Consider the following 8,821-nt stretch of genomic DNA (forward strand, 5'->3'; position numbering starts at 1 on the left):
CAGGTTGTCTACAAAAGGAAAAAGAGTGGTTCATTTAGAGTGTAGGCTTGAAAATGATAGGAAAGCCTGGAGTTTTTCATGTGTTGCACAATTCTTTGGAGAGGATGTTTGCAGAGGTCAACAGAATTGAAAGGAAAATCCAAGGTTGTGGACACAGGATTACTCCATTCTGGGATGGCCTCTCACTCTGAGTCCCCTCCTGTCATAGTCCTTCCCACATTTAAAATTCCATAATGGCCTCGCATTGCAATTTTGAATGTCCAACTCTTTTTCCATTACAAATGGTCTGGCTCCTGCCTACCTCTCTGACTTTACCTCAAACCACTCAGCTCTTTGCTCACTATGCCCCAGCCCACATTGGCCTTGATTGACCTCGAATGCCAAACTCAGTGCTGTTCCTTTTTTCTAAAAGGTTCTTCTCTTGGTTCTTCTGTGATGAGACTTCTATGATTTTTCAAGCCTCATCTTACCTGTTACTTCTCAGAGAAGACTTGGTGATGACGTGACTGGGCATGTTACAGCAGTAGCAACTGTCCCTGGGCCATCAGCTGAATCCTGACGACACGGTGAAATTCAACTGTAAATGTGAGCAGGTGCAACAGAAGAAGATGGAAACTTCCCACTGATCCCCTGTTTAGCTTTTTCTCATTCCTCCTTTCTCCTTCTGTGACCACGCTACAGTGTATCAGCAACAAATGCTGCAACATTAAATGCCAATTTGTTTAGATTCTTTTCCCAACATTCAATCAGATGATCAGTTCCAAAATGTAGAAGTCATCCTCCATTCTCCCCTTTCCCTCACTAACTGATTTAACTTATTTAATAACTTCTTTTTTTAAAAAAATGTTTATTTATTTTTGAGAGAATCCAAGGGGGAGAGGGGCAGAGTGAGAGGGGGACAGAGGATCCAAAGCAGGCTCTGCACTGACAGCACATAGCCTGACACGAACTCAGGAATCATGAGATCATGACGTGAGCCAAAGTTTGACACTAAACCAACTGAGCCACCAAGGTGCCCCTCTATTGATTAATATCCATTAACCATCCTCCGGATCATATTCTAATGTATCACAGTGCTGCCACTCTGAAGCTACCATTCCCTTCTTCTACGACTAGTGCAGTAACCTGATCATTGGTCTCTCACCTTCCATTCCCAGCTATTTGTCAAATCATCAGAGTAATCATTTAAAAACAGGAATCAGTTTAGATCACGTGCCCACCAGATACTTTGCAGAGACCTTGCATTAGAGTGTGAATGTCCAACTTTCCCATTATAAATGGTCTGGTTCCTCCCTATTTCTCTGGCCTCATCTCAAACCAAACTCAGTTTGTTGTTCCTTTCTTTCTTTCTTTTCCACCCAGACTGCATCCTCTCCCTCTTATTCCCACGGAGGACAAGAACAATCATCAATGGCAATAGACGGTGGCAGGAACAACACCTACAGGCAACTTCATGCTCAGGAGAGAACACTGCACCACCCCCCCATGGTTTCAGGCACTCTACATTCAGAGAAACTTCTCTAGTAACAAACTATAGAAATGATCCCTGCTTTTTTTCTAATACTCCTCTCCTGGTTCTCCATATGATTGGCTTTCTATGGTTTTTCAAGTCTAACCTTAAGTGTCACCTCTCACAAAAGACTCCTGTAACACTCCCAACATGTATCCCCTAATTCAGATTCTCTGTCATATCACACTATTATTTTTTCCTTCATAGCACTTCACTGTGAGAAATAATATTTGGTATTTAAATGTTTGTCTGTGTATCTTCTTTCTCTCCCTGTAGAATGTAGGCTCCATGAGGACAAGAACGTTGGCTGTCTTATTCACTACTATCTTCCCAGTGCTAACATGGTCCATGGCACATGGTATGTGCTCAACAGATATTTTATACTAATTAATAAAAATTGTGACACGTGATTCTTTTTTTTTTAATATCCATGACAGGCCATATACATTTTTTTAACATTTTATTTATTTTTGATAGACAAAGCATGAATGGGGGAGGGGCAGAAAGAGCAGGAGACACAGAATCCAAAGCAGGCTCCAGGCTCTGAGCCATCAGCACAGAGCCCGACGTGGGGCTGGAACCCGCAAACCGCCCGATCACGATCTAAGCCGAAGTCGGACGCTCAACCGAATGAGCCACTCAGGCACCCCTATGACAAGCCATACAAATGATCAGTGAACACTGTTGGTGAGCACTCACAGAGTCCAGACCGACAGCTCCCTCTGGATACAATGTCTTGTAGAGTTGTCCATCTGGACTCTCCAGAGCAGGCTGCCTGGTTTTACTTCTTGGGAAGTTGGTGGGCTCCTGAGAATCAGTACCCCATTGATACAGTACATCGAAGAAAATCTTCCTGACATTTTTCTATGAAACAACTCCGGTGTTTCACTTCCTAGTGGTGGTCATTTCCTAATCCCTTCAAATAATTGAAAGAGCCCCATAATTTCTGGATATGTATCCAAACTTTCAGGCCCCTACACAGACTAAATTTCCCTAAATTTAGAGTAAACATAAGCTTCACACAGCTTCTGCTCAGGTCATGATCTTGCGGTTCATGAATTCGAGCCCTGTGTCAGGCTCTCTGCTGTCAGCACAGAACCCACTTCAGATCCTCTGGCTCCCTCTTTCTCCGCCCCTCCCCCACTGGCTCTCTCTCTCCCTCTCTCTCAAAAATAAGTACACATTTAAAAGAATTTTCTTGAAACATACTAACCTTTTCAGAGAAAGATGCATTCCTAGGAGAATAAAACGATATTGGCATGCTACAAAGAAATGGAAATTTTCAGAAGACTGTAAACCTGGGAGGCTTGTCTCACTAGGACAGTACATATGGAGACTTAGCTATGTATTTTCTAATATAGTTTCAATTTGGAAACACCTGTATAGGTAAAACTTCATGTATGGAGGATAACAGTGATTGCCTGAATGTCAATTTCTTCACGACTTACCCCCAAAACATCAGAGCAACAGAAAGGCGTAGAAAGCCACATGTGACAATAGTATCCTTTAATAAGATTTTGATACACTGAAAGAGGTTAACTTTTAATTCAGGCATCTTGTCCATTGGATGTTCAGAAATAGAGAAAAGTAAAATTTCATACATAGCTATTGAAAGAAAAAAATACAAACTGTGAATCAAAGATTTCAGTCGAGAAAATTCTCCTCAAATACACACACACACACACACACACACACGTACACACAACTGGAGAAAACTGCAACACAACACTTGAATCTGAATTTTAAGTCCTTAAATGAGAATTTAAAGGTATTTTTTTAAAAAAATAAGGATCAAAAATTTAAAAATTAAAAACAGAAATGGTTTCCCAAATAACAACAACAAAATTCTCACAGAAGGAAAACAAGAGCTTAGTTAGCTCAAAAAAGGAATTTAACAAAGAGATAAGCCATTTTTTTAAAAAAAGAATAAATTACAAAGTGCTCAAGGATAATAAATTCACATGAAAATTTAATAAGGCCCATTGAAGAAAGGAAGAAAAACAATCAAGAAAATAAAATGAGGTAAAGAAATAAAAATGATTAAGGAGATGGTAAATGAAACAGAAGGCAATCTAAGAAGGCCCAGTGTGCATACAACTAGAGTTTCAGAAGAAAAGAAAAACAATCTAACAGCAGTAATGTTTAAAACTGTAATCTAACAAAGCTTTCAAAACACAACTAAATTTGCATGCTGAAAGGCCCCCTTGTGTACCTGGGAAAATGGACCCAGAACAATAAATTCTCAAAAGTATCTTAGTAAAACCATTAGTCTCTAAAAACAAAAACAAAATCATCAGGATTCCTGGACAAAAACATTAAATTATAAAAATAAAAAAAAATACACTGGTGCCAGACTTTTCAAAAGCAAGGCTGCAGTGCAGCAGCATTTCAAAAAATCTAAAAGTGTGAGCCACGGATGTTATATCTAACCAAACAATCCTTCAAGTATCAAGCCTATAAAAAGACACAACTTTGAATCAGAAGGAACTCAAGTTACAGTGTAACCATGAGCTCTTCATGTGGCTTCTATAAGATGAGCTTACTGGAGAATAAACATGACTAGGAAGTTTCCCCAAAAGGAGAAAAGATGAGCACTTAATATACTTAAGTGCAGAACTAATGCAAGGTTCAGTGTAGGTTTAGGTACGTGAGGGAAAATAGTATGTAAACATCATCTATTCTGACAAAATAGAAGGAATGCAACGAATGAACAGAAGGAGAAACTAGAGAGGAAAAAGTGGAATAAGAGCATTGACTGGTGTAAATGTAATAGACAGCAGGCAAAGAATACCATTTACATTTCACAAACAGCAGAGGGAAATATTAAGTAGGAAATAAGGTGATTAAAGGCATTATAAAGGGTATACATGAATGGGTATACATGAATAAAACATAAGACAAAACTCCCTCCATATCAAAAGAAATGTTAAACAAAGGAAGGAAGACTCAATAAATACAGAAAGAGGTACAGTAAATACAATACACTAGACACAGCAATCATAAAATACTATTATAAAAGCGACATATTAATCATAACAATAAATATGAACAGGCTCCACTTATGTACTAAAGGAAAAGATTTTCCAGTTGGCTCATAGAGCAAACCCAACTCTCTGCTGTGTACAAGACGCACACTTAAAATGGTAACTTAAAAGTGTGGACCATTAAGGCCAGGGCAAAGACATACTAGGCAAATGGGAACAATAAGGAAGCAGGGTTTGTGTTTCTGTTATCAAAGTAAAATTCAAGCCAAAAAACATTACATGAGAACAAAAAAAGGGCATTTTAAAATGCTAGAAGCCACAATTCACAATGAGGAAATAAAAGTTATAGCTATGCCCCAAATAATACAGTAAGCATTTAGTGAACACAAATCACAAAAGGTACAAGATGAAATAGAAACATTAAAACCAAGAGACTTTAACACATTATTTTTGGTTCAAGGCAAATCAAAATTTAAAACTTGGACCAGAGAAAATCTAAATAACATAATCCACAACATAGAATTTATAGGGATATATCAAACACCACACAGGAATATGTTTTCTTCTCAAATGCATGTGGAATGGGGCACCTGGATGGCTCAGTCGGTTAAGCATCCAACTTCGGCTCAGGTCATGATCTGATGGTTTGTGAGTTTGAGCCCCGCTCGGGCTCTGTGCTGACAGTTCAGAGCCTGGAACCTGTTTCAGATTCTGTATGTGTGTCTCTCTCTGCCCCTCCCCTGTTCATGCTCTGTCTCTGTCTCAAGAGTAAATAAACATTTAAAAAAATTCAAATGCATGTGGAATATTCACAAAAATAAAACATGTAAGAGATCACAAAGGAAGCATCAGTAATTTCCATATCAGAATCAATTACAACAACACTCCGATCACAATGCAAAACAACTTGAAATTAAAAGAAATTGCACATGGAAATAAAAAAAAAAACCTTCTCTTCAATAACTCTTGGGTGGAAGAGGAAATACAACCAAAAGTAACAAAATCTCTGAAAAAAGAAAAAACAATACATAGTAGAATCTGTGGGATATATTTAAAGCAATGATCAGGAGAAAATTCAGTCTTAAACATCTATATCACGGGTCAGAAAACTAAAGTCCCCGGGGCAGGTCTAGCTCAATGCCTGTTTTGTATGACTTGCAACAACAGCCAAGTTTATTTATTTATGCATATCTTATGGCTGCTTTTCACTACAACTACAGAGTTGGATAGTTGTGACAGAGATTATATAGCTCACAAAACCTACAATTTATAATATTTATAAGACCTTTACAAAAAAATGCTGATTCTCACTCCATAGCAATAGAAAGATAGATAAAAATTAAATAAATTAAATTCCCAACTTAAAAAATTCAAACAAAAATAAGCCAAAATAAGCATAATGAAGATTAATTACGTAGGGAACAGAAAAGAGTCTATTAAATTAAATCCAACTCCTACCTACTCTTAAAAAAATCAACAAAATAGACAAAATACTAGCTAAATGAATATGTTTTAAAAAGAAGAAGAAATTACATGGGAGACATAACTATTGATAGGAAGAAATGTATATTATATTATACATGTATATTATATTAACATGTATATTATATTATATATACATATGTAATATAAGATAATCAGAAACCAATTTTTCACACTTGCATAAAAATGGAAAACAGATAAAATTGATAATTAATAAATCATTAGGAAAGTAAAATTTGTCAAAATTGTCTGATAGACAATAGAATAATTTCCATAAAAGACATAGTGAAAGTTATCAAATTAAAAAACAACAAAACAACAAATACAGAAATTTTGTGCAACACATATCAACAGGTAAAGGGATAATATAACTAGCATATAAAAAAGTATTTTTTAAGCTAGGTAAAAAAAAAAACAAAATTCTATAGAAAAAGTGACAAAAGACATGAATATAGATAAATTCACAAAAATCATGCAATCCTTAAACACATGGAATGGTGTCCAATTATTTATAATAAAGAGTTATTTATAATGTTATTTGTAATAAAGAGATTTATATTAGAATCTCACTAAGTTACCATTTCTCATGATAGATTGGTAAAAACTCAAAAGCTTAATAATGAACTCTGTTGGCAAAGCTAGGGGAAATAGACACTCTCATGCCTTGCTACTGGAGTGCAAGACTGTATAATTCTTCTGGAGAATTTGTCAATATCTAACAAAAATATATGCATTTATGTTCTGTACCAGAAATCCCACTTCTAGGAAGATATGTTTAAAAGAGTATGAAGATATATGTCATACATTATTTGTAATGACAAAATATTGGAAACCATCTGGCGTGCCTAGGTGAGTGGCTCAGTCGTTTAAACATCCGACTTCGGCTCAGGTCATTATCTCCCAGTTTCTAGGTTTGAGCCCCATGTCGGGCTGTGTGCTGACAGCTCAGAGCCTGGAGCCTGCTTCGGATTCTGTGTCTCCCTCTCTCTCTGCCCTCCCCCACTCGTGATCTGTCTCTCTTTCTATCAAAAATAAATTAAGAAAATGTTTTTAAATAAAAACAATTGCAAACCATCTAAATGCCCAAAGGGATTGGTCTACTAAAGTACATCCACATAGTGGCAGACTACATGGCTGTAAAAAGGATGGGGAACACTTCTGAGAATAGATATGGGGTGATTTTTAGGATACATTAATTAAAAAAGCAAAGTGCGAATCAGTATATGATATACTCTATGTTTGCGTGTGGGCATATTGCTCACCTTTGAAAAAAGAAACACGAAAGATGACAGAAAATGAAATTGGTTACTGGCAAGGAGTTCAGGGGAGCAGGAGCCAAGAAAGATACATGGCTGAGAGTAATATATGCCTGGTTTACATTTTGGTTTGGTAGTTTGGTTTTAGAAGCACATTAATATTCTCCATATTTAAATACTAAAATGAAAGAAAAAAAACTAAAACCTTATGTAATCAAAAACAAATGAACCCAAATGAATTATATAATCATACTGAAATGGTATGGGGAGACCTAACCAACATAAGTTTTAACAGAATACTTTATATATCCACAATCTGTATTTAAAAAAAGAAATAAAATCAAATATTAAAGGCATTTTAGTAAGTATATTTTTCATAACTGTATCAATTATTTTGTTTGTTTGGGTTTTGGTTTTACTGAGGTATAATTGCATCTAATATCATTTAGTTTCAAGTGCACAATATAATGACTCTATATTTATATACACTGCTAAATGATCACCACAATAAGTCTAGTTACCATCTGTCACCATATAAAATTACAAATTTTTTTTCTTGTGATTAAAACTTTTAAAATGTACTCTCTTGGCAACTTTCAAGTCTGTACTACATTATTACTGTTATAGTCACTCTACTGTACATTATATCTCCATGACTTATTTATTTTATAATTGGACATTTGTACATCTTAACCCATTTCATCCATCCTCAAACTTCTTCTCTACTAGAAACCACTGTTCTGTTCTTTGTATTTATGAGTTTTGCTTTGTTTTATTTGTTCACTTATTTTGGTTTTTTTATTCCACAAGTTAGTGAAATCATACAGTATTTTCTTTTTCTGATTTATTAGCATAATTCCATCAAGATCCATCCATGTTGTCAAACTGGCAAGATTTTATTTTTTTCAGGCTGAGTAGTATTCCATATTGTGTGTGTGTGTGTGTGTGTGTGTATCTCACATCTTCTTTACTCATTCATTGAGTGATGGTTATTTAAGTTGTTTCCATATCTTGGCTATTGTAAATAATGCTTTAGTGGGGGTGCATATATCTTTTCAAATTAGTGTTTTTGTTTCTCCAGATAAATATCTAGTACTGGAATTATTGGATTATAAGGCAGTTATATTTTTATTTTTATTTTTATTTTTATTTTTATTTTTATTTTCTTAGGAAAGTCCATACTGTTTTCCATAGTGGCTACACCAATTTACATTCCTACCAGCAGTGCACTAAGGTCCCCTTTACTCCATATCCTCCTCAACACTTCTCTTTTCTTTTCTTCTTTTCTTTTTATAATAGCCATTCTAATAGGTATGAAGTGGTATTGCATTGTGGTTTTCATTTGCATTCCCCTAATGATTAGTGATATTAAGCAACTTTTCTTGTGCCTGTTGGCCATCTCGATGTCTTCTTTGGAAAAGGTCTGTTCAGGTCCTTTGCCCATTTTTGATTGTTTGGTTTTTTGCTACTGAGTTGTATGCATCCCTTATATATTTTGGATATTAACTTTTTTAAATTTTTTTTAATGTTTATTTATTTTTGAGAGAGACAGAGACAGAATGTGAGCGGGTTAGGGGCAGAGAGAGAGG

General features: G+C 35.6%; 1 non-coding gene across 1 annotated transcript; it reads right to left on the minus strand.

The window, feature by feature from the left end:
* Positions 1 to 1,353: 1,353 nt before the first annotated feature.
* On the minus strand, positions 1,354 to 1,560 carry LOC112868066 (small nucleolar RNA U3). Its single transcript, XR_003224248.1, has one exon. It is a non-coding gene; the product is annotated as a small nucleolar RNA U3 (small nucleolar RNA).
* Positions 1,561 to 8,821: the final 7,261 nt, after the last annotated feature.

This window comes from Puma concolor, chromosome B4 (genome assembly GCF_028749965.1).
Source record: "Puma concolor isolate L17-30 chromosome B4, mPumCon1.1.hap2, whole genome shotgun sequence".
NCBI classification, from domain to species: Eukaryota; Metazoa; Chordata; class Mammalia; order Carnivora; family Felidae; genus Puma; species Puma concolor.